Source organism: Mastigoproctus giganteus, chromosome 11, assembly GCF_048544385.1.
Source record: "Mastigoproctus giganteus isolate SK-2022 chromosome 11, ASM4854438v1, whole genome shotgun sequence".
Taxonomy (NCBI): Eukaryota; Metazoa; Arthropoda; class Arachnida; order Uropygi; family Thelyphonidae; genus Mastigoproctus; species Mastigoproctus giganteus.
The window spans coordinates 109,894,275-109,920,396 of NC_143585.1; the positions used below are offsets into that span (position 1 = coordinate 109,894,275).

The following is a 26,122-nucleotide window of genomic DNA, read 5'->3' on the forward strand; positions in this document are numbered from 1 at the left end:
GCCATAAAAAGCCAAAATACCCCGCACCCCTAGCAGTACGCGTACCATCGTTTGAATATCACTGCTTTACAAAATCTAACTCTATCGAACACGTTTGTAAGTATTGATTGGTTTTTGTATATGCAGAAGAGAAATGGAACTGTTACTTCTCAGCCTCTGAACACCAAATACAGATACTGATAAAAAGTTAACGTGCATTGCAGGAAGTCCAAAGCTGTCTTGAATATCTTTCCTTTAATCCAAAAGCAATAGTGGATGACTTAATATCACTGAGGTCAAAGACAGAGACAATGATGCATTTTTATGCTTAAAGAGAGCCTTCTTTGTTACGGATCCAGTCGACGACACAAAAGTTTTAACACCACGGGAGGTGCCCAGCTACACGATTTCCCCCTCTTCTCTAGTACTGCCATCGATCAATCCATATGACCTCACCATCGGCAGGGGATTCCGTACAAAATTTAACACTCGTAGCTATCCTCATTATCCTGGGCCGGTCCTGTTTGAGTAACTGTGGTTACGATTATACAACATTGCCTGCTCCTCACGGCATGCAGGACTGTTGCACGTGCGCCGTAGGATGACATCATTTGTTGAAGCATTGATTTCTACCCATCGCTATTAGCATAAGGATTTCAGGAGTGCAAATCAAGGGGGAGGGGATTGGGAAAGACTACTAGAAAAATGAGAAACGCAGTTACTGAGAAAAACAACCGATTAAATTAACAGATAAGATTTGCATAGCGCGAAAGTTCACTAATTAAAGAGAATTAAAATAAAGCCCTACAGATAACGAACCAGTCGGATGGACACCTCAAAATTATCTCAATATGTTCACACTGTTAAATTGATTAAGGTAAACTTTCATAGAAGAATATATTGAACGAATGCATGTGCATCAGGCCAAATTGCATATGCTTAATTCGATTAAACATTACTTATTATATCCTTTATTAAGCTCAGAAGTTTGCAAAATTAAAATAAGAACAGTTCACAATTAAATATAGTGGGAGCTTCGCAGTTAAGGAACAAACACAAAAACATAATTATCTGCAAATTAGAAACATGTTTTTAGATTAAAAAGTGTCTCACTGACGTTTGTTGCGATCGCCTCAATAATGCACAAAGACTGGACAATTTTCGATCTTAAATGAAGATTAATGCGAGTGGTTTAATAAGCTGCCAAAAATAGCGCGGGTGTTGTGAAAACATGCGGTTTCGTCCATTGAAAGAAGTTCTGTACCAATTGCTTCAGGCATATGAAAAGAGAAGATCCTTGATCTTTATGTTTGCCGTTTTGAAAATCTGTACGAGCAATGACAGACAACAACATTAAACCATTGCCTCGAAACGTGTCTCTTACCACAATGTTACCCGATTCCCCGTTCCCTCCAAATGAAAGTGCGTTGAGGATGCGATTGAAGATCTCATCATCTCAACTCATCCATCAAAAATATCACGAACCATTGCTTTTCGATCCAGTCCACATTGTGATCCACACAAATGCAGATTGGCTTTTTTGCGTAATAAGTGTCAATGGAACAGAGACAGCCAGCAATGTACATAAATGCCCTCTTTCCAAGCCTTTAGCCCATATACCTGACATGATCGATCGCAAAGCATATTTTGGTCAATAGCGGTGCACAGAAATAAAAATATAATTTTATTATAATAGAACAGCAAAATACCAAAAATCTCATTAATAACTTGCCTGGTTTAGTTTTTTTTTTAAGTTTGCTTCAAAATTTTTATGTACCTACTTAATGTCCGTTTCAAATAAAAAAAATATATAACAATTCTACAACTAGCGTACTTAATTTAAGATAGCGTTACAACTGTAAAGAAAACGACCTTGTGCATTTTGTAAAGTAGTTCATATGGTGAAATAAATTGCCCGCTTCTGCTTTATATGGTACGCTATGGACTCAAGTCCTCCTGTAGATGCAACAAACGCTGAAGCAAGTTGTGCTGTGAAGTCTCCATGATGCCTCGCAGTTAAGACCAGATGGTCATCTTGCGTGAACGGTCTGGACAAGCACTACAAGAGACAGTATTTGTTTCTTCCCTCCCGCATTTTTAATAATTATTATCTCTCTTTTCCAAATGAGTTTTCCCCCATTCCGCGACGGATACTGGTACCAAGTTCGTGGGGTGATTGTTATACCCTGTTACTATTATTGGTCGAAAAACTCGCTGACATCCTACAGGTGTTCAGGAAGGATCGCGGCTTTCTGGAGTTCCACGTAAGTGTTTCTGGGAGGCCTATTGCTGCTAGGTTCTTATGGAGGCTCCTTGGCAACGTGCCGGTGGTTGACACGGTGATCGGGATAGTCATTACTTGTTCCATACGCCATATTTCTTTTGACTTTCTGTCTTAGGTTTTCTGCAGTTTGCTGGCGTTGGGCACTGCTATGTCGATTAGGTAGGTAGCCCTTTTCCTTCTTATCGATGAGGGTTATGTCTGACCTGTTGTACGGGATTGTTTTGTCTGTAATTATGACGCTTGTAATACGATACATCTTCTTTGAACAAGTGGTATTTTTTGCTCTAGCTTCTGATCTATTATAATGGAAACCTGTTCACGTCTATCAGTGTACTCCATCTGGGTGATAACCCTGCATCCCGTCGTGACGGGCTGGATTGATTCTGAGGCCAGGTGGCATCTGTCACTCCAAGATCCTTGACGATGTACTTCTTGTAGTTCCTAGTGTTGATGACCTAATCTTAGATGGCGAGCATAAATCCTTCGGATTCGGGGAACAGCCTCCCATTCGTGAACCATACGCTCGAAGCCATCTTATGTATGTAGTCTTGATGGAGTCCACTGTAGTCTCTGCCTTGGACTGCCTTCTTCACCCATGTCTTTGTTTCCTCTTATTATTATCTATCTATACATTAAAAAGGTTTTCCTCCTAGTAATATTTATTCGAGCCAATGGGAGAAGAGTGTGGGGAAATTACGTCGCTACAAATGCGCAGGTAAATAATTATGTTGTTGCCTTCCATTGGAAGACCACTGCCTCCATACTGTTCACCAAATTCATGTACGTGCTTCACTGTCTAATACATGACCATGCCCGGTGTCATTTGATGTTCCATTGTAATGTCAGCTGATGAAAGGATCCGATATAATTTGTATATTTGTAAATAGTTTAGTATTTTGTAAATATCTGTATAGTTTGTAAATATTTTAGTTAAATATTTAAGTCCTGCTCTTTCGGATGCAACAATATTCCTCATGCATTATGGAACTCGAAGCAAAAGACATTTTCCTGAGTGACCTATGTAAACGCAAGTCAATAATTACTTGTGATATTTATTCCAACTTGAGAATGCCACGTGGTGAGGGTGGGTAGCCAATGGAAGATGAGGGATGTGGGTCACATGGTACAAGTGGGCGGGGCAATTACGTCACTACAAATGCGCAGGTAAATAATTCGGGAACAGTTACTTCGGATGAGACATTGAGAGGCAATGAAGATATTTTGGCAGTCAAATGCATGTGCAGAGAACCCTCCAGTCTACTTTATTATTGAGTTAAGGCTGATATCACTCATGATTAGACAAGCGTGTCAAAACTCATGTCCTGCGTTCATATACAGCCTCAATACTTTGTATTTTTTTTTTTCATTTCCTGATCAAATATCAATTAGTGCGTTTAAACAGGCATCTCTTTTACGTAGAAAGATTTGACTTACTCCGTTGTACCTCTACATTTTACGTAGAAAAGCGTGCGTGAGTATTGGCGAACTGAGGAAGGAGTCCCCTAGTTATTATTATTATTATTATTATTCAAATCACTATATTGCAAAATGTTTTCACTAGGGGTGGCCTTGTTCTGGCCAAGGCCAAGTTGTCGATGGGAAGTCTGGAAATATTGCAAGAGCGTATTCTAGGATACATTAGTCGCAACAAAGAAAAATAGATCGGGAACAGTTACTTCGGATGAGACATTGAGAGGCAATGAAGATATTTTGGCAGTCAAATGCATGTGCAGAGAACCCTCCAGTCTACTTTATTATTGAGTTAAGGCTGATATCACTCATGATTAGACAAGCGTGTCAAAACTCATGTCCTGCGTTCATATACAGCCTCAATACTTTGTATTTTTTTTTTTTTTTTTGGGGTAGTTGTTGGTGCATCTGCTTCTGTGGCCATAATGCACCTCCCAAGGTTTTTGCAGTACTTTGATCCAAGCCCGAGACGGGATTCGAACCCGCGACCTTTGGGTTACCAGGCAGGCACTTTACCCACCCGGCTAGCCCGGTCGGCATTACTTTGTAATGAGGATTGATGTTTGTTATCCACTATTAAAGTATCCCAGTAGTATAGTTATATATTGAACACATTTTAACAACAAAAATATAACAGAAGAGCAAATTAATGTCCAGCAAGGTTCCACTCACATCTTTAACACTGTATCAGTACAAAAAAATCACTGTATACCACTATAAATGTAATGGATGAATACTTTATGATTTTGTAATACCATATTGGGTATTGTAGAATATACAACTGAATTTGTTCTTTGTTGATACTCCATCTCGGCCATCTTCAGAGGAAAGAGCTCACAAGAAATAATTGTTTCGACAAGAATACAAATATTACCATATTTAGCAGTTATGTGGGATCGAACTAAAGCAAACTCAAACGCGTATGCTATCGCACTCTTGCGCTAACTACATTGTACGTTTCAATAAGAAACTACATAGTTAACTTAAAGAATCGTCTTTTCATAAATATATTCGAATAATGAACAAGACAGGGATTCTGTTCATTAAAAACGAACCTTACACAACATATTCAACAGGCACGATGATGTCTGAACATTCCAATTTGCATTCTTCCTTAGTTTTCAGAACTGTAAACTTACGCATGTCACACGGATTCAAGAATACACGTCAGTCTTTGCAAATAAATACGATGAATATTTTTATTCGAAATCATGTGCTTGATTATTCGTTTTCCAGAGAAAAAAAGTTAGTAAAGTTTCTACTAATATAATCAATATTTTTTACTTCAAGAATAAATTGATGCATTTAGAGACCAAGGTTCCTGCTTAACTAGCTCGCATTTCTAAATAATTTTAAGAAACAAAATCGAAAGTCAATCCAAAGATACCTTAAAGTTCAAGAACCAAAGCATTTTCAAAAGCTGTTTCATAGAAACTTGGTTCGTGCCTCCTCGTAGTTCTACTGCCTCTGCATCAACAAAAATTCACCATTTTACTGTAAAGGAAATCCGCCCCCCTCTCTCTCTCTCTCACACACACACACACACACTTCATAAACCTTTTCCACACTGTTTACACATAAAAGCTGGTATACCTAAAAAGAAATAGAGCAAACATCGAATTGTTTTCATCACCAAGAACACATCTTCTGAATTTTCTGTCGACAACATCTGCAAATTTCTTCTTGGTTGTTCGGTAGCCGATAAAATTGGCGAGACATGGAACGATGAAAATCTGCACTTTACGTTTACAGAAACTTCGCAACGAAACCAGCTGGTATTTCCTCATCTCTTTCACTGCGCCAGCAAGAACGTAAAGAGAATAAATATCACGATTGTGCTTAGGGAATTGCACACGTGATTTGCAAGTGACAACAGGTATTTCGCGCTACAAATGATTCGAAATACCGTTAAAAGTTAATTGTGCGTTCATGAAGTAAGCTGAAAGACTCGAGTTTTACTGGTGCTTCAATGTCTTTTCATTTCCCTTCTCCCCTATGAAAGAAAGTACTAAATAAACAGGTACTTTAACTGCAGTAATTCAGTTCTAACTGCTACACGTGGCCTTGGAGGAATAGCTAACTAACTACGGAGGATTTACTTTGAAAAGGTTCTCTTGTTTTTTGCTTGTTTTTCTTGGGGGAGTTTCGGCTTGCTTGCTTTGATTTTGCACCATGGCAACTAACGCTCTAACAAGCCAAGTAGTTTGTCTGTAAATTGCTTGTATTCTGTCAGCTTTTCTGTTTGCTCGATCATAAACAAGAGTGCCCGGATGAAAAGAAATCATTCAACCCTCATAAACATAATAATTGAAATGTATTCTCCTATACTTCTTTGTGTTTACGAAATATGGGAAACGTATTTCGATTAGAAAAAAGCTCTAACAAAATGTATGTCATTTTTTAAATCAGCAATGGACAATGAAAAATTTTTTTACAAATCTGTGTTCTTTAAGGCTCTTGTGACCATTGCACAGACATTATCAAAGATACAAATTTAAGCAGAAATCTGTATGCATACTCGTAATAAAACAGGCCAAAATAACGAGAAGAAATTTTGCACTGAATTCAATGAATTGCACTCACTAAATAGAATTATTAATTACGTTCATTATTTTCCATTTTCATCCTGTACCATCAGACGAATTCAGTGCATTTCGCGCTCGCCTCCGACGGATGACATGTTTTCCTAATCGGGAATAAAGAGGTGATGCACTGGAAAGAGCAGTCAAGAACCTAGGATTATAATGTGAAGGTCATTATTGAGAATGACATTAAAAGAAAGCATAAGCTGGGTTATGTGTCCCTTAATCACCGGCAGATAATGGAATGTCTATTGATTTACCACGCAATATTGGTAGCACAGCTGGCTATTGATGTGCCATGCAATATTTATAGCACAGCTGGCTCTTTAAGTTGTGGATCTACGATGAGATGCCTTTCGTGGCATTATACTACATATCATTATTCTTCACTATTAATCTGGGGCGCTTTTCTGTTGTTGTCTACGAAAGTAGAGAGAAAACAGACGCAGAATAATGTCAGTATGTAAAGAAAGTGAAGTTTCTCCGTACAGCACTGAGACGGGCTTAAAATTTTCAGTGCACTCCTTAAATAGAATTGAAGATTAAATAATTGATATTTATCTTCCTTCTCTGCCAGAACGCAGCAATTCTGTTAGTTCTTAAACTAAATGTGAATCTTTATCTACCCTTCTGTACAGCAATTCCAAGATAAAATAGAGTCCAGTAACAACTGCTACACAGTCTTTAGATTATTTATGGCACTTTAGGTCAAATAACGAAACCAATTTTATAATTTTAGCAGCACTTTCTTGTGGAATACCTCACAACAGTATTTTACTTCGTTAAATATTGAATCCAACGGATATATGTAATATATCTCCTCTGGGCGGTTAATGTGTTCACATAAAAAAAGATTGATATTAAAGGTATTAAAAAAATAACTTTTTACCTTTTCTCGAAGATTTATAAATCTTCCTTCCCACCTTAGTAAGATTGGTTAAGAAGTTAAAAATATCTGGATTTACTTTAACATTACAAGGTACACACATTTGACTTTCCTATTAAATGTTTTAAAATATTAAATTAGTACTTCAGAATCGATGGACCTTGAGGAAAAAATTGGAAACTATTTAGGGCAACCAATGCAAGCGCTACTTTAAAGTTTTCTAACTTTAAGAGGAGACTTCTCCTTTACTCTGCCACGATTCGTAAGAGGGCGCTATGGATAGCTTCGTTACAAATAATGACTCGACCTTGTAATCTTAATTATAATAATTTTGTCACGTGATCATCTGAGAGCTGCCAAAGAATACCTAAACAGATATTTAGCTGCATTACATAATTTGTGAGTGATGTGTAGCCACAGAACAGCACTCTAGCGAGAAGCCTCATTCTTGTTTTTCATCCTGACAGTTAATAAAGTACAGCCATGAATAATGGCAGCCCTGAAGAACTTGCACAGTGCTTTGTGGTAAGTGGCCTAACTTCCTCGGAATTGCGTTTAGTCAGAACAGTAATGATAAATGAGATAATTGGCAACATCTACTCTCTCTTTCTATGAAAGTAATTGTGCGCGTGCGGAGTGTTGCTAGTGCCATTCCCCATCCCTAGTAGTGACCGCCAGTACTGCACACACTTAACGATTAAAAGATTATTCAGGTAGAGCTCGTACAGTTGCATTTACATTTGATAGAAATTCACCGTCATCTAAAATTCAAACTGTGATGTTCCAATTTAAAGATCAGTCGAGTGTTTTTGAAAATATGCTGCTCAATTGGAAGAAAACTATGTTATATAACAATATTCATGTTCCCAACTGGTGCTAGTCAAGAAAAATCAAAAATAAAAAAAGTTTATCCTTTTAGAATACACAGTGCAATAGTGTCAAAGAAAATAAAAACATATGGGTATCCGGGTTGAACTTCCGATATGAACTCCCCCGATGGTATCCACCTTGTCGCGGTGGGGGGCGGGGCTTGCTTGTCCCGATGACCCGGAGAGCCAAGCCGAACAGGTCAAAGGGTAGGGGCTAGACTAAGAGAGATACCCTGGTCCTCCAAGTTGGGAGTTGCTGCAACGGGCCTGCTCCTCGTTCAGTGTAAAAAATACACAAATACTACAAGACCTACAAGTAGAAATTTAAACGGACTGCACTTTCGAAAACGATTTGGCAAACGGAAAAGGACAATGATTTTGGGATGCTGGAATTTCAAGGTCTTTCAACTAAAAGAAACTTTCTTCCGGATGAACTGCAAAAATTCAATTTAGACGTTGTGTTATCGGAGACAAAAGAAAAAGGGATGTGGAGAGGAGAAGACTAATGTTACTTATTCTCAGATGGATACCACCACCCAGAAGAAGGGCCAAATAGCCCTGAAACGGTGCCGTCTGGTTGCTGGTATCCATCTGAGAATAAGTAACAGTAGTCTTCTCCTCAGGTGAAGCGTTACTTATTCGAAGTAGTGCAATATCATGGCAACTCGTTGTGAAGGTATTCACAATATAAGATATAACTTAAAACGATGCCGTTTTGCTAACATTCTGTTAATTCAGATTTGGCTATGTATTTTTGATGCTTTTGCACTATACTTATACATAGTCTAGACTTTTCCATAGATTGAGGCTTCAGCCCTAAACGCTTTATAGTCTTTATTATTATTTAAATCAATTTATTTATAAACCCACTCAGGATAGCGCCCGCGGGCTGTCAGGGTCTACATAGAATTAGAATAGTTACAATTTAATGATTATACGTATATTACGTATTTATATAATATTTATAATAACCAACATCTAATAATCAATGATAATTTAAGCACAAGAGAGAGAGAGAGAGACAGAATTTGAAGAGTTCCAAACAGATGGAAGTCGTTACTAACAAAGCAATTACGCTAATATAAAAACCATGATCAGAAACTAATATTTAGTCTGTGAGTTTAAAGGGTTAGGAGGTTATATTTGTTATCTTCAAACCTTTTAAAGATATTTTCAGGTTAATGTGACATTAATCAGTACCATTAACATGGTGAACCACGATATATCGATGTTTTCAGTAAGGATTCGCAGGCGGTGCAGTATAGCATCGCTAACTCTCTTACGCCATGTGAGAGACAAAGGCCTGGGTTCGATTCGCGTAGCCAGCCAAAGTTACAGAAAACTTGGGATTTTCATCCCGCAAAATGTTGACCATAGAATACACGCAATTTACAGATGCAAAATAGTGACGCACACGTCATGACCTTAGTTGCCTCGTCACTCATCCTCTTAGGTCGTACAGTGGTTATTATCACTGCCGTTCTACACTATTGAAAAGGCCTGGGTTTGGATCCTATGTCCACAGGAGGAATTTTATTGACCATTTCACACAGTGCTTCGAGTAGGTTGACTTGGCCGAGAGTTGAATGGAAATTTCAGGTCCTCCGTGCGGTATAGTGGGTTCACCACTTGTTCACTCGTTTGAAGAGGCGCCTCCGTAGCCAGGTGGGAAGGAGCAGTAGTGCGTAGCACACGCTTCTTGATTAGACTGGGGTTCGAACCCGTCACCACCAAATACGGAGGATGCGGAAAGGTCAGGGAATGACCACCGCATATCTCGGAGCAATATGGCCTTAGTTGCTAATGCTCCTAAAAACCAAATAACAAACAACAAACAACAACTCGTTTGAAGAAGTCTGAGTTCTCCCTTCAGAGAATGCAGGAATTCTTAAAAGCCCCTTTATTGGTGAATGTAGTTAGTGGATCTTAGACGGAGGAAAAGGAATTTCTTCCTGTGAATAAACTTTAAACACTTTGTACAGATATAAGACACGATAAAAGGCCACGCGAAATGGTTCACCGTTTCATATGACCAAAATCGAAGCGTCAAGATATCTCCAAACGTTCTGTACTGGAAAGATCAGATCTCGTGTAAAGAAAATCAAACTACGTTCAGAAGTAACAGCTGTCACCGTTCTTGAGATCAAGAAACTAATAGTGAATTTTTCTGGTGAAACCTGTTCTAGATTTTCAGAAATTACAAGAGGGAACAGTTCCGAGATCATCTTTACCGAGAAGCTCCAAAAAAAAAAAAAAGCTGTCATATTAGGCCACCCAAGAGCTATCTTATCTGCACATATATATTATGTCCATATACTGCGTGTGTTCTCTGGTCGATTTGCCCGTTTTTCTAAAAGAAAAACCTGAGTGTCCGAGGGTGAAAAACCTTGCTATCCACTCCACAGACCGATTAACTCACCACTGAGTTACTGAGAAGCTCGGCGATTTTTCGCAAGCAACACACAAAATCCTTTCGACGCTTTGTAAAATGTTTTGTCGTTCTCTGTACCAACTGCATCCTGAGTCGACATTAAGTGGGGTTACTCTGTCGTTCTCGCAACACGGAAATGCTGTACATCAAACGATTGTACAGAAAGATTGCGGGCGACACAGAACGTCTTATTATCGTACTCCAGTAGCTCACCAGTCAGTTCTGGGTGGCTGAGGACACGTGTATTGCTCCAAGGAATCCGTTAATTCTGAGAATAGTAATTAGCGGCTCCATCACTCACGTGCAGACAGAAGCGAGCCTTCGGCCATTTTTATAAGTAGTCGGAATACCGAACGCGGTCTCTGACTGGAGGAGAGCTGTAATTATACCGTTACCAAATTACAAATCATTGCTAATGGATGCCGAGCTTTCTGAACCCTCTCCGGACCAGTGAATGAATGTTAAGTGACAGATGACTGACAAATTGCGTTCGTGCCTGTGAGAGTTCCTGTTATGTAGTAGCGATAACTGCGTAGTAATTTATTCATTTAGTCAAGAAAAAGTGCGCAAAAACAAGTTCCTATTATAGATGCATAGATTAAGTTTTTTTATTATATGAAGTTGGTAAGCAGAAGGCAGTAATGCTGAATTTGTTGCTGGTCTGTTGCTCCTTTGGACTGCGCTTTTTAAGTTTATTTTACTAATACACAGATATTTCCTGAGGGCCGTTTTTAATTTTAATGCTTTCTTGTAGGAGCAATTTAATCATTTCTCGCTTTTTTTTTTTCTTTTCTATTGCGCTTAATGAACCTTTTTAATTTAAATTCTCCACTTTTGTGAAATAACAAATGCTGAAAGTTGCTCATTGAGGTGGGTGGCGTTTATTTATTTATTATACGCGTTACTTTTTGTGACAACTTAATGTAACTTCTGTGAGAGAAGTATAAGAATCGCGAATGAAAATATTTTTGTGTGCTAAAAGGGTGTGCGAATTTTCTTCCTTTTTTAAGGAAGGAAAACAATTTAAACAGACATACTCGTAAATGCATCCAATCGCTCACATCTACAAAAATCACGAACGACTGTATCTATTTATAATTTTATATCTCATCAAAAGTAGGCATGATGGAGGTAACTGGAGGGAGGGAGTTGTTTGAGATCAGTTGTTGAGTTCAGTTGCTGCAGTAAGGTTTTAGAAGCATCAGTGACTAAGGCTATATTGCTCCATGTATATTATCGGTAAATTGCGTGTGTTCTGTGGTCAATTTTCTGTTTCTGGACGAAAAACCCGAGTTTCCGGGAGTGAAAACCGTGCTACTCTCGCCTGAGACCGATTAACTCAGCCACGTTATGAAATTTCAGATCAGAGGCAAAATGCAATTTAAGCAGAAAGGTGTTCATATATCCTGCCAGTAAATTACGTGTGAAAAACAAAAATTCCTAAATAAAACTATTTTTCTTTACGGTTTTTTTTTCAGATCCTACATAAAACTATCAAATTTTATTCAAAATTTTCAAATATTCAAAATTTTATTCAAATCCTATATTCTGTTATATTTTCATATTTAGAGAATGACAAAGATTTTTTCTTCTAGTTTGTTCCGTTTTTCGATTGGTGAATGACTAAGATGTACGAGCATTTTTTATTTCTAGTTAAAATGAATGGCTTTTTCAATACGTTCTAAGAACCCTACAGTTTTTAAAATATTCGTATTTTAATCAGCAAGGAACAAAGATTACTATTAGTAAAGTGTGTTTAGGGTCAAACGGCACCAGGGGTTCCCCCCATCTCCGCATAGTTTACATTGTGGTGTGGTACAGTTCACTGTAAAGGCCAGAGATTTAAAAGTATATGGATCTTGAGGTGTGTGATATCGTGTACCGTTGTTCTTCTGGCCATTTAGCCGCCAGACCCCTGCTGACGCCCGACGTTGCCCACACTTCGCCCCGTGGAGGCAGACCAGGTACCCAGTAGTTGTAGTTTACTCTGGCAGGTCCTGCCACCTAGTTTCCTGAGATTTCAGTGGCTAGGACCTTAAAAAAATAATAATAAATAATTAAAAAAATAAAAAAATAAATAAAAATTTACGTTTGCGTGGATTGAACGCTTGATTGAAAGACCGAAATGTGCGCGAATTTAATTTGGAACTATTAAATTTTGACCTGTGGGGTATACGCTGGCGAGCAGATAGAGGAGACTGAAGACTGGGGAGAGAAAGACAGAAGAAATGGAATCAATAGAGGAGACGACCCCATTATAAGTCAGTGGAGCATGCCCATGCCCCACCGGGAGGAAATCTGGGTTGGCGAGTAGGGAAGGAGGCAGGAGGGACAGCCTCCTGCCTCCTCCCTTACCGCCGAGGGAGGGGGAAAGAAAGATGGGTCCAGCAAGAGCGCCGGCACCGATTGCCATTATGGCTGGTATATGCAGAAAGCTCTGCGGTCTCATTGGGTTGGTTGGAATTCAGCTGAGCAGAAAGTCACTCATGTGGCTGCGTCAAGTCCGGGGGAGGTCCTCATATCGGGTGTGCACTTTTCGTGGGTTAGGTCCGGTTCGTGTGATCCTCTTATCATGTTTTTTTTTTTTTTCTGAGGCAGTTAGATGTTGGTTTGTATTGTTTGCTGTCATATGTTATTCATTTTATGATTGTTGCTGTTGTGGTGGTGGATGCGGGAGAGTCCACCTTCTTGTGAAGAGGTCTTGCGCATATTGAGTGAAGGCACTATAGGTATCTTTTTCAGTTAGTATCAGATATTCCTGGTCTCGTAGCATTATTTGGGTGGTGGTTATAAATCGACAGCAGAGATCCTCGTACAGTGGGCAGTCGTACATCAAGTGCCCCCATGTCTCGCGTAGACCGCAGTGGCATGTGGGGGTGTCACTCAATCCGAATCCATAGAGTTTTTCTCTTATGGCGCCATGGCCGGTCAACAACAGGTAGGTGGCGAGAGGTCCAGGAGAAAGCCAAGGATAGTTTGGGTACACCAGTTGGATATCGAGAATAAATTTTTTGATGATTTCGCCTTTGGTTGATATCTGCCAGCGGTTTTGCCAGCTCTGGTTGAGATGTGCGAGGAGACGCTTGCGTTCCACTTTGTGGTCAGTTTCAGGGTCCACGGTGAAGTTCAGGTGGTTGGCCTCCCGTCCCTTGGAGAATTGATATGTTAGGCCACGGAAGACTATTTCCAGGTATAGGGGAAGAATCCTTGTCAGGGCCTGAAGAGCGTGCGTGCTTACAGTATTGTAAGCTCTTGTTATTGTAAGTAACATATACCGCTGCGTGGTGTCCAATTTTCTTCTGTTGACGGTCTTGGTGGCCTTCTGGTACCACATGCCAGCGGCACTATTCCAGCGGCAATCTATTCCTGCCTGCCAGCGGCAGGCAGGAATAGATTGCTGGTTAAAACAAGTAACGCGGACATAATATGGCTTACGGAGACGTGGTGCCACCCAGAAATTGGGGATGATGAGTTTCAGTACGGCTTGTATAATGTATTTAGGAAGGATAGGGTAGATAGATAGGTGGGGTAATGCTTCTTATCAGAAGCAGCCTGAGTGCGACGATAGCTTTCCAGGATTCAGACGTTTCACATGCTAGTATAGAATCTGTATGGTGTGAGATAGTTGGAAACAAAGGTATAATGCGAGTAGGAGTAATCTACAGACCAGGTGATTGTGAAGATTATGACGAAAGCCTTTACATGCAAATGGAATGGGCAAGTAAGCGTCAATGTCTTATTATGGGTGATTTCAATTTGTCTCTAATTGATTGGAGTAAATGGGAAGGAAACTCGACATGGGGAACAAAATTTTTAAATCAACTAGCTGACTGTTATTTGTATCAACATGTCAGGGAAAGTGCTAGAGAAAAAAATATCCTAGACCTCATTATCACCCATGAATCAGATGACATAACAGGGCTGACAGTAGAGGAACCAGTAGCAGGAAGTGATCACGGAGTTCTACGGTGGATGATGAAGAGAGAGGTAGCAGAAGTAAAAGGCAAAGGAATGGGTTTTAATTTCAGAAAAGGCAATTACGATGCCTTAAGGTACTACATGGCCTCTATTAACTGGGTAGCTATCGCACAGAGAACGAATACAATTGAATTGTGGTACGCTTTTAAAACATTAATCACAGACTCCTTGAATACGTATTTACAATTAAAAAATACTCCACGAGAAGGTTTCCAAATTGGATGAATAGTGAAGTTGCCACATTACTTGAGCAGAAAAAGGTGGCATGGAAAGGTTACAGAGCAATAAAAAGTACTGAAGCCTATAACAGCTACAAGGTGATGTGTAATAGAGCCACAGAAAAGGTTCGACAGGCAAAGGCAGTTTATGAGAAATCACTAGCAAACAGAGCAAAGAGGGGGGGATAAAGAATTCTTCACATATATAAATGCCAAGAAGAGCAGGACAAACCAAATCGGACCTTTACGTAAGGGAAAGGGGATAGTATTAAATACACCAGCTGCCGTTGCAGATGAACTCAACAGTTATTTTGCATCGATATTTACAAATGAAAAACCTTTTGTGGCAATGGGAAATTGTGGGAGCGAAGTTAAAAAATATGTAATTAATGATATTGAAATTTCGCAAGATTATTTAATGAAAAAAGGCCAGTTAGGCTCCTGGAGTTGATTAAATATACCCTATAATCTTAAGGGAGGCGGCAAGTGAGTGCATTGAACCATTGAGGCTAATTATGCGAGCATCACTAGACTTTGGGCAGATTCCCTTGGATTGGAAAAGTGCAAATGCATCTCCCATACATAAGGGTAGCTCTAAGAGTGAAGTGGGAAATTACCGACCTGTCAGTCTGACTTCAGTGGTAGGGAAAATCATGGAGGCAATGATCAAGGGTGGAATTCAGGATCATTTGGATCGAATTGAAATTCTCAAGGATACTCAGCATGGTTTTGTAAAGGGAAAATCATGTTTAACAAATCTGGTTCGCTATTTTGAAAGAGTCACTCACGAGCTGGATTTAGGGCATTATTTCGACACTTTATTTACATTTCAGCAAAGCTTTTGACTCAGTCCCACATGAGCGGTTGCTTTATAAGCTGGAACAGGTTGGAATCACTGGGAAAATCCTTAGATGGACAGCAGGATCGCTTCAGGGCAGGAGGCAGAGGGTTGTGATAAATGGCTATTCCTCAGATTGAGTTGATATAAGAAGTGGGGTTCCCCAAGGATCAGTATTAGGCCCACTGTTGTTTTTAATTTTCATAAACGACATCGATGAAGGGATAGAGAGCATGATGTGTAAATTTGCAGATGATTTAAAATTGGTAGAGTAGTTAATGATCACTGTCAATCTGAGCTTCTTCAGAGAGACCTAGATAGACTTCAGGAATGGTCAGAAAAATGGCAGCTATGCTTTAATTCAACAAAGAGTAAGGTATTACACCTGGGAAATAGTAATCCCAAAATAACTTATTCACTTGGTGGAGTTCAACTAAACCCAGTACTGGAAGAAAGGCACTTGGGTGTTACGATACGGTCAGACATGAAATTCTCTGAGCATTGTAAACAGGTTGCAAGGAAGGCCCATGGTGTCCTATCGATGATCTATCGAACTTTTGCAAGTAGAGATAGGGACGTGATAATCCCATTATATAAGGCTTTCGTTAGACCACAGTTGGAATACTGTGTTCAAGTATGGAGACCGCACCTAAAGAAAGACATCGAGCTTCTTGAAAGGGTGCAAAGACGGGTAACTCGCCTGGTGAGATCGGCAAAAGGCGTCCTTATGAAGAAAGACTTCGAATATGTGGGTTGCAGAGTTTGGAAACTAGACACCTTAGAGGAGATTTGATTAAGGTGTTTAAGGCTCTGAGAGGCATCAGTAAAATGAATGAGGACGAAATTTTCAAGATTATAAATGATGCTAGAACTAGGGGACATAAATTCAAGTTACGGGGAGAAATGTTTAAATTGTACTGCAGGAAGTTTTATTTTAGCCAGCGAGTTATAAATTACTGGAATAAGTTGCCTACATGGGTGGTAGAGGCTGACAGTTTGGGGAAATTCAAAGGTTATCTGGATAGTACCTTCGGGTATTCGGTTTTTTTTTTTTACTGGAAAAGTGCAAACCGCATGGCGCAGCATAAGCCATAGGCTTTCTTGCACCATGCGGCCATTACTAATACTATTAGTATTACTAGTGTCAAATGATGCAAGAAAGAGGGCTTATAGAGCATCAGCAAACAAAAAAAAAAAAAAAAAAAATTAAAAAAAAAAAAATACCCAGCATACCGTTCGCAACCTCCAATAATTTGTTTAGTTCTTCCTTGAATTTATTCAAACTACCCACTTTCACAACAACAACAGATGGAAGTGTGTTCCAACAATCAACCACCAGTTGACTAAAGGCAAACTAACCATGTGCACCTATGCACCCCTGCCGACCGGGCTAGCCAGGTGGGTAAAGTGCCTGCCTGGCAACCCAACGGTCGCGGGTTCGAATCCGGCCTCGGGCTTGGATCAATGTACTGCAAAAACCTTGGGAGGTGCACTATGGCCACAGAAGCCGATGCGCCAACAACTACCAAAAAAAAAAAAAAAAAAAAAAAACCTATGCACCCTCGTGCCTGACTACTCGGCTAAGGACGCCGCAATGATTACGTTTGAAGAGTCATTTCCAGTGCATAAGAAGAAAGAAGTCATTCCTGTCATATATATATATGGAAAGAATGATATAAATCATTAGGCTGTCCCAGGGGTAATTCCAATGATGGTGAATGAACAAATCTCATTCTTTCATTCTAAACTTCAGTAGTACAGTTCTGGTTATGAACTTTCGAAAGTTCGAACCATATCTGCAGCACATTTGCAAGCTTAATAAAATCACTTTAAGGGCTACAAAAACATTACCATTAACATCGCAATTTTAATTCCGATGACCAGAAAGTAATGGCTCGCCTGCTGGCATTCGAATAAAAATAATTATTACCAGACATCTGTTTCACAGTCCGAATAGCCATCCAGTGACAGGAGCAGTTGTAGTCACTGTTAGAGTAAGGACTGGTTAACAGTGAATCTGTTTATTGGTTGGTTGTTTTAGGTGCATTAGCAACTTAGGCCATATTCCACTGTATGTATGTCTGTACATACCCGGGCCAAAAACCAGAGTTTCGGGGAGAAAAAAAACAATGCTACCCTCGCCTGAGACCAACAAACCCGCATTGTGAAAAAAGCAAAGCCTATTAAAATTTCAGGCGTGATGGAATTCGAACTCAGGTCTTTTCCACCCGGTGGATGGTGATTATACCAACCCATGAGGCTGTCTATTTTTTTTTTTTTAATTCACCACTTAATTTCAGTAACTGACAATGTACTTTATGCGTGTTATTCTTTCATTCTCGTGCGTGTTTTGCCCTGTAGTTCTGTCCCTCCTTCCTTTCGCGTTGCACCTCGATCAATTGAATGAACGGCAACAGCGGCAATAACAGCTCAATGCAAACCGTGTCCACTTTTCGCATACAAAATAAGCGGATAATCCAAATTCTAATCCAATAATACATATGCAAATGAGAAGAGCCGTGCGCAGTTGCGTTCCGCACTATAAACATGTGGGGGTTTGTTCCGGACAGAGCCGAGTTAAGATAAGGGATAGTGAGGCGAACACAATCTCTCCGATAAATCTCGATAATTAAGCTTTCGTAAAGATCCGCGCCGAGTCCATAATAAAGGTCTCTTGTCACTCTAACAAATAGCAACGCAGTCGTGAAGTGAACTCGCTGAAAATGGAATTTACATAGCCGTAATTACAGCGGCATCACCGCAGCACCACCACCAGCAGCTTTCAAGAAATCGTTTGTCAAACGCAGCCTTTGTTTTAAGTTGTAGCTGCAGCCTATCAGATGAAATAACGAACTTGTCCGTGCGCCCTGTAGCTACACTAAAGTACGAATTGTATTACGCGGGCTGAGAATTTTAATTAACTTTTAAATCAGCGACGACACGAGCGTACCAACTCGTCGATGTAAGAGCTGCTAATAAAGTTGCGAGATGCGTCTCAACATTTGTCAGTTATTTCGGAAAACAAAGGCCAAGAATGGATTACAATCACGTGTCCGAACAATCTGGGCCCACTTATTTGTATCATCTGTACGCGTTGGTCAGAGGAAGGCAGATGTATCTTCCTGTTCCCAGTGTTGTAGAAGAGTCAACTAACTCCTACACCAGGACAATTAATATTACTAATAAAGCAAAGCTTAGTTTACCTGGCCAGCCCATCCTATCTGCTAGCAACGATCAAAAGTTCCAGGAGTTTTTATATCTTCAGAGTTTTGTTTCTCGTTAAGTTTTAAAATAAATAAATTGTTGGGAATTGGACAGTAATTATGAAGTACTACTATGGACGACCCAATTACTTCGAGGGCAGAATCAGATCCGCGAGCCACCAGTTGGCCATCGCTGTTTAACTTTAAACAGGTTACAAAATCATTCGTGAGTGCCTTGTCCAACCGAGTTTCAGAGGCGCCATCTACGAAAGTCCACTAAACTGCGGCTGCCGTGGAAACTTCTAGGAAGTCGTGACAAATTTGTTCTTTCGGAGAATGTCATTGGCTGCGGGACAATTTGTGTTATCTAATAGGGACTTGTTTTTGGCACGCGACCCTTGTATTTCCTATAGTTTTATTGCCGAAAGAAATACCGTTCGTGTGAAATTCCACTCTTTAAAGCATCGGAAACATCGAAATGAGGGTGCTACGCGAGGTCACAACTTCAATAAAAGCAGCTCTGTCGCCATCGTATGCACGAAACTGTAATCAAATGCCCGAACAGTGGAAAGTTCTGTGGAAAGTTCAGAGAAGAATGATAACGATTACAGATTATAAGGGGAAATTAACTGCTTTACCTTTGGGATTCTTATGCTGGATGAAAGGAGAGGCGGTGGCAAGTTTCTATACTCGTTTACTCAGAACAGTTTTTTGTTTTTTCTTTTTCCTCACAAGGATATTTCAAAGATCGCTACGTTACACCTCCGATTACTGATAAGACGGATATTTCTTGTTACGGTATATGAATCTTTCTTTCAAAGACGGATCGCCAATTACCACACAGAATCAAAAAATGCTCGTCCCTCCACCTGTTTATGATGGGAATTGAACCTGGCCTCTCCAAACGAGTAACAAAGTGGCAAAAACTTTTAAATGTTTATCTAACTTTTGGATACTGGCATAATAATTTAATCTCTCACAACCGGTTTAACTGAGTGGTAAACTTAGTGGTTGTAGAATGGTAAAAAGTTTCCAATGCAGAAAACGCACAGGGAGAGGGGAAGCAGAGGCGAAACTATTAATTCTGGGCCCCCCTTGCCAGACTGTCAAACAACGTCATGTAATCTTGGCAACTACCAAAACAGCCATCGCCACCTCCCTGTGTGGACGAATACCCAGAATCATCTGTCCAGGTTATTGCTGCTTCTACACACAAATCTACACCAACGTATTTCCGGCCCTTTTACAGTTAACTCTGTTCTTCTCAGAGAGACACGGGGCAGAGTGAACAGACGTTCCAGGTACCGCCCTATACATATACACACACACACACACGTCGCCCCCCCCTCGGGATAGTGAACCTAGCGGTACAGTAGTTTCACCACTGAGGGAAAGGGACACAAAGAGACACAAACCACCGAAATGGCTTTACACTGTTCTGATTTTGCTGATTAACTCGGACTGCTTATAGTCGACATTAAAATTAAGCGAGAAATCAAATCAACAAAAATGCCCGAATATGTAATTAAAAAATAAAATTTTAAATGACGCAGCAAATTAATGTACAATTTTGAACGAACATTAATTGCTGATCTTCATGAACGAGCGAACATTTATAGTAAGAAATATAAAAACTTCTTCTTGCTAAACATAAAAAAGAATTTCGAGTATAAAAACGTCTCTTTTAAATTATATATTACGGTTAGTTAGTATATGAAGTTAAGAAAGAAAAAAAAAGAATTTCCCTTCGAACTATTTAAGAAAACTAGAGTCATATTATATGAGAGAAAAGGTTGAACAAAGTGGTTTAGTGCGGTGATTGGCGTAAGGCTTGAACTTCATCCGAACCACGATTCTCTTTTTCCCTTCTGCACAGCATGGGGACGCCTTCTCTCGCTCCATGTTTCTGTATCTAATTCTCCAGTGGAGATATTTAATTTACGCCAGAGATTCGTCTACATCATGTTCCGTCTACCAACACCAACCTACCAATAAAACAGGATTAGTAGGGGTTGTTATCCCTAACCACGTTACCATCGCCCGGGCACGTATGTCCCCGTCGACGTTTCCTCGCGTATCCGTTACCTTGGCAACAAGCTTCGAAGCTGTCTTACCTATGACAGCTCCATATATCGCTCGTTCCACGTGTATTCATAACGCCAGGAAGATAATTAGACGCACAATTACCGGTTTATTTTGGTTATCGGCGCATCAATATAGCTGCCGCCTACGTTACGAAAACGACTTACCGTGCTACTCGTATGGGCGGAAACCACGGCGAACAGGAAGGCGATGAGAGTTACATTAGCTGACATTGCATCCGCTGTCCTGCGAGCACGAACATCTCACGAAAGCAGTTGTTTCCCTTCGTTTGGAATTTGGATTTGTCCAGTTGGAATACAACGATGGATCAGTCCAAATTACAGTCGAACGGATTCTTCAGGAGGGATTTGTTCAACTTCTTCAGATGAGACCTCCGTGAAGCGAGAAACCAGTTTTTTAATAACAACTTGGTTTGTGGTGAAATTCTTACATCACTGAATTCTGACAACGAGAGAGAGAGAGAGAGAGGGAGAGAAAGTAAAAAAAATAAAGAGTGCTATATTTTTCCCGAAAGGTCGCCTGTCCATTTACATAAGGATAAATCCTTTTCCAGACAGCCTTCGGATCTTATAATAGAATATTTAGTAGATGCAGCAATACAGTGGTTATAATTTCCGTTCTCCCATATCGTGTAGAACAGGTCTGGGTTCGAATTCGGTCAATGACGTGAGGAACTGTGATGGACTTTTTTCACAAATGACTGTGTTAATAGGAATCGGGAGAGGGCAAAAAGGAAAATGGGTTTTTTTTTCTCCTGAAATTTGGATTTTTTTCGAGAACGCGTGCAATTTATAGAGAGAGAGATAGAGAGACTTTATTGCACCACATCTGGTTGTAACCGGTTACAAGATTAACTATTGTTGCTTATGTCCCTTCACGGCCTAAAGGAGAGGGATATACAGATAAGAAGTTGGCATTAAATGATATGGAGTGACATAGAGCTTTACAATGGCGTTAAGTTACATAAAACGTTAAGGCGACGTTACAAAGATGGCGTACCATGAGATTTGAAACATTAAACTTAAATAAACAAAATGACAACTGATACATATACGATTTTCAGTACTGACTAGTGTCCTCACAGTTCGTGGGAGAGAACAGCAGGAACAGTACCAGGCTCATTCCCTGTTACGCTCATTAGTTAATTCACAGGGGCCTCCAAATGGTGATTGAACGGTATGCTGTCTTGGGTGTGATGAAAAGACGGCTTTTCCTTGTGCACACTATGCAGACCAAAGAGTATTCCTTACTGCGAGCAACCGATGGCAATTTCGCTTGTGTCTAGACGGTTGCGATGGCGTGTAACGCTTTGCTTCAAGATGGTGGCGACGCGTCTCTGGGGATCGCTATTCCCTCCTATTTCGTTTAAAAGGTTAGGTGATTGGCAGATGCAGCTGGCAGTTTATGAGGTGTGTAAGGTCAAGTATCCTATAGTATTGGTTGGCGGCAAATTTCTTAAGGTCGGCATATCGATGTCCTGGATTCGTCCGAGCATCTGGTAGGATAGGAAACGATCTGATAAGTGGAGGCATGATTGAAAAGGGCAAGTTTTGGGATGGCTCTGAGCTGGGCTGGTGGAATCCTCCTGCCACAGAGATCCCAGAATGAAGGAGATGTGATGAATCCGGTCAGCATCTTTATCATGATTACCAGTCTCTTTTTTCATCAATGAGAAAGGGCATGGCCCAGGGCCCGGGCCACATTAGTCGTATGGACATGGGGTGGTAGCCTGTGCTTGCAGGTTACCCATTTGAGGAGCCCATATTCCGCTGCCCAGATAAATTTTGTGATCGTAAGGTGCTGCTGACGCCCAGATTTCAGCTGCATAAAGTAGTGGGAAGTATATGATGGCCCTAACATATTTTATTACATGTACTGTGACCTTGTCCAAGATGTAATTCAGGTATTGTTTCGCTCTCCATTTCGGGTACACCGCACAACTGATGAGTTGTCAATGTGCTGGTTAAATCTCAGTTTTGTGTAAAAGACGATCCCCAAATCTAAATGATATGGAATAGCCTGGATGGAAATCCACTGACGTTAGGCGAAATGGTTGTTGGTTTCTTCCATGCCAGGGGTTAACAAGCGGCAGAGATAGCTTCGCCGGGAGTATAAAGATTAAATTATAGCCAGATTATGTATATATATATATATAAAAAAAAAAGTTCTCATAGCAGATAATATTGACTTGGAAGGAAAACTAATACAAAAAATAAATAACTAAAATAATACAAATTGCGATACCAAAAGATAGTTCCCCTTGAGTCCGGTATTCTGTGAGATTCGTGCCCAGCCATAACAATCTGAGATCAGTTGGTAGTTGTGGAGATCACGTGCAAATCTAGGATTAACCGTCTATACTTTTTATCATCTATAATTTTAAACAAGTCAGCAACCAGGGATTGGACTCGATGGAGCTTCTGATAAGGGAGGAACCGATCTTCGAAATGTAACCCCGAAGGAAGAGCAAGAAGCTTGGGAGTGGAGCGGAGAGCTGGTTGGGGATCCGCCAGCACACGGTGTCCCAAATTTTGGGCGCTGAGACTCTTCCTGCGATCATTTTTACAGTGAAGATGAGTCTTCTCTCGTGCATCAATGCTGAAAACCTGGTTAAATTCAGCGCTTTGGCCATCTGTGTTGTGGGCTGCTGTGGTGCGAAATGACACTTCCAGGTTGCCCACTTCAGGAGCCAGTATTCTGCGGCTTTTAATAGTATAGTTTAATTATGGTGTTTGCAGCCGAGCCCCACTCCATACAGTACATCACCGAAAATCATTATCCTGATATACATTTTTATCAGGTTTGTGTTCTGAATGCGTAGCAAGTGCTACTTGGCAATCCACCGTTTCCTGTTGAATTTAGCACAGAATTCTCCTATATGATGATGGAATCTTAATTTTCTGTCGAAGATCACACCCAGATCTCTCTGTTTTTCGAAGCAGGGGATCAGAACTCCGTCAATCGCAGGCCGAATTATGGTTGGTGTGAGTTTAAGTGAGAATACCATGATGGCAAATTTCTCAGGGTTCATTTGCAGGTCAAATTTCGTGAGGTATTGCGGTACTTCTGATAAGGTCATGTTGATGGTTACTGTGGTGTCTTCATCGGTCGAATTTATTTTTTTTTTTAAGATCTTTAAATCATCTGCATATGATATCATATCTGTTCTATTGTGTGTTAGCAGGTAGATGATAGCTGTGTTAGCGGGTAGATGGTAGATAATGTAAAGGCTAAATTGTCTGAGGTAGCCCGCTAGTGCGAGGCGCACTATTAATTCCTCCGTGATCCTGGTGGGGTTTACATCCGCTTGGATGGTAGTCAGTATTTTTAAATCATCCGTATAAGACAATATACATTCGTCTAGGCATGGATTCTTCTAGGTATGGATTGAACAAAATCCTGAAAAAGTTGTGCAGGAATGGAGTACCATGCAGACATGAGTGTGTCACGTACTTCCTTGAGATTCGACGGAGGTGTAGGTCTGCAGCGAAAAGCCTTTTCCAGCTCATCCCAAAGATGTTCAATAAGATTGAGATCCGCGGACTGAGCGGGCCACTGCAGCAAATAAAACTCATTGTCATGTTCCTGGAACCATTCCATAGTGATTCGGGCTTTGTGCACCGGCGCATCATCCTGCTGGAAGTAACCATCTGACTGATGTTAAATTGTCAACATGAACGGATGCATTTAGTCAGCAACGATGTTTAGGTACAATGTGGCATTAAGATGTGAATCTATGGGTATCAATGGACCCAATGTGCTAAGAAAACATTTCCCACACCATAACATTACCCCTACCACTTGCACAGTAGTCGTCAGACATGACGGGTCCATGAATTCATGTTGTTTTCGCCAAATTCTGAGACTTCCATCAATATGATGCACCAAGGACTTCGACTCGTCAGACCAAGCAACTGTTTTCCAATCCTCGATAGTCCAGTGCTGGTGTTGCTGTGCCCACAGGAGGCGTGCTCTCTTGTTCTTCATTGATAACAAAGGTACGCGATGTGACCACTAGTCGCAGTCCGTTGCGATCTTTTGTTCTGCGCACCAAGGTTGTATTCTGACGTGATGTGGGACATTGTGGCCCGTCTGTTTGATTGCACAATTCTAGCCATCCTCCTCTGACCCCTCTCATCAACAAGCGATTTTCTTCCACAGGAGTGCCTTTCAGAGGATGTTTTCTGTTCGTTGCACCATTCTCGATACACCCTTGAAACTGTGGTGCATGAAAAGTTCAGGAGAAATGCCGTTTCAGAGATGCTTTGTCCAGCACGTCTTGCACTTACTACCATGCCACGTTCGAAATCCATTAGATCACTCCTTTTCCCCATTCTTGCTACAATTTGTACACTTAATTGATACTAGAAAGGTTGTTCTGCTGCATTTATATCCACAACTGTGGTCATGTGACTTGCAATGTTGTGGGACAAACCATTTGTGTGCACAGCAGGGGTGCACCTAATGAAGTGGCAGCACAGTGTATCTGATCTCTGGCTTATAAAAGGGATGATAATGTCGGTAAAGAGGAGGCCAGAGAGGACTTCCTCTTGTTGTACTCCTGCGGATATTTGCTTAGTATAGATTTTTACGACAATTTACTATGGGTAAAGATCACCGCTCTGCTAAATTCTTCTAGAAACTAGCTCTTTAACTTTCAGTGGATCTTTTGAAGTATCGCACTGTTGCAAAGGGATCGCCAATTCGGGGAATTAGAAAAACAACGGTTGTTTTTACGCAGACAAAATCAACTTCTTTTTCCTTTCCCTGGGTCATCTAATAGTTTCAGCATCACTCTGCTTCTAAATAGCAAAAATGAATGAGAAATTAAGTGCCCTTTCGGGTCATTTGAAACTGCTATATATCTCTTACTCAGTGCCCATCGAAGTATTTAGCTACCCTGGACACACTCACACAGATAACCGGAAGGTGCCCATTATACTCCAGTGCTCTGTCGTCCAGCTTGACGGTATCTCAAGTCAGTCTTGCTCTCGCCGAAGCCTATTCTAGCGTAGCTTCTTGATTCCACTTTGCGCTGACACTATAAATTTTCGTGATGACAGTAGATTGCAGTTAGCGAACTCATCGTTAACTGACTTAGTTCATTGATTAACTGTTTTGGGGTTTTTTTGGTGCATCGACTCCTTTGGTCGGGAGGCACCAGTTATTACGGTATGTCACTCCATATGGTCTTTATAGTGTCTGTGCAAGTGCCGAATATCGTGCGTGATAAAAAAAAAAATCGCTTTTAAGAATTTCTCTAGTCTCCTATGGGATTTAC

General features: G+C 40.5%; 1 protein-coding gene across 1 annotated transcript in view; it reads right to left on the reverse strand.

Moving 5' to 3' along the window:
- Nucleotides 1-21,063, reverse strand: part of LOC150078344 (protein slit-like) — a 715,724-nt gene extending 694,661 nt beyond the window's left edge. The window contains exon 1 of the mRNA XM_090385081.1: nt 20,988-21,063. The gene's annotated coding sequence lies outside the window, so the exon portion shown is untranslated. The remainder of the gene's footprint in view (nt 1-20,987) is intronic.
- Nucleotides 21,064-26,122: the final 5,059 nt, after the last annotated feature.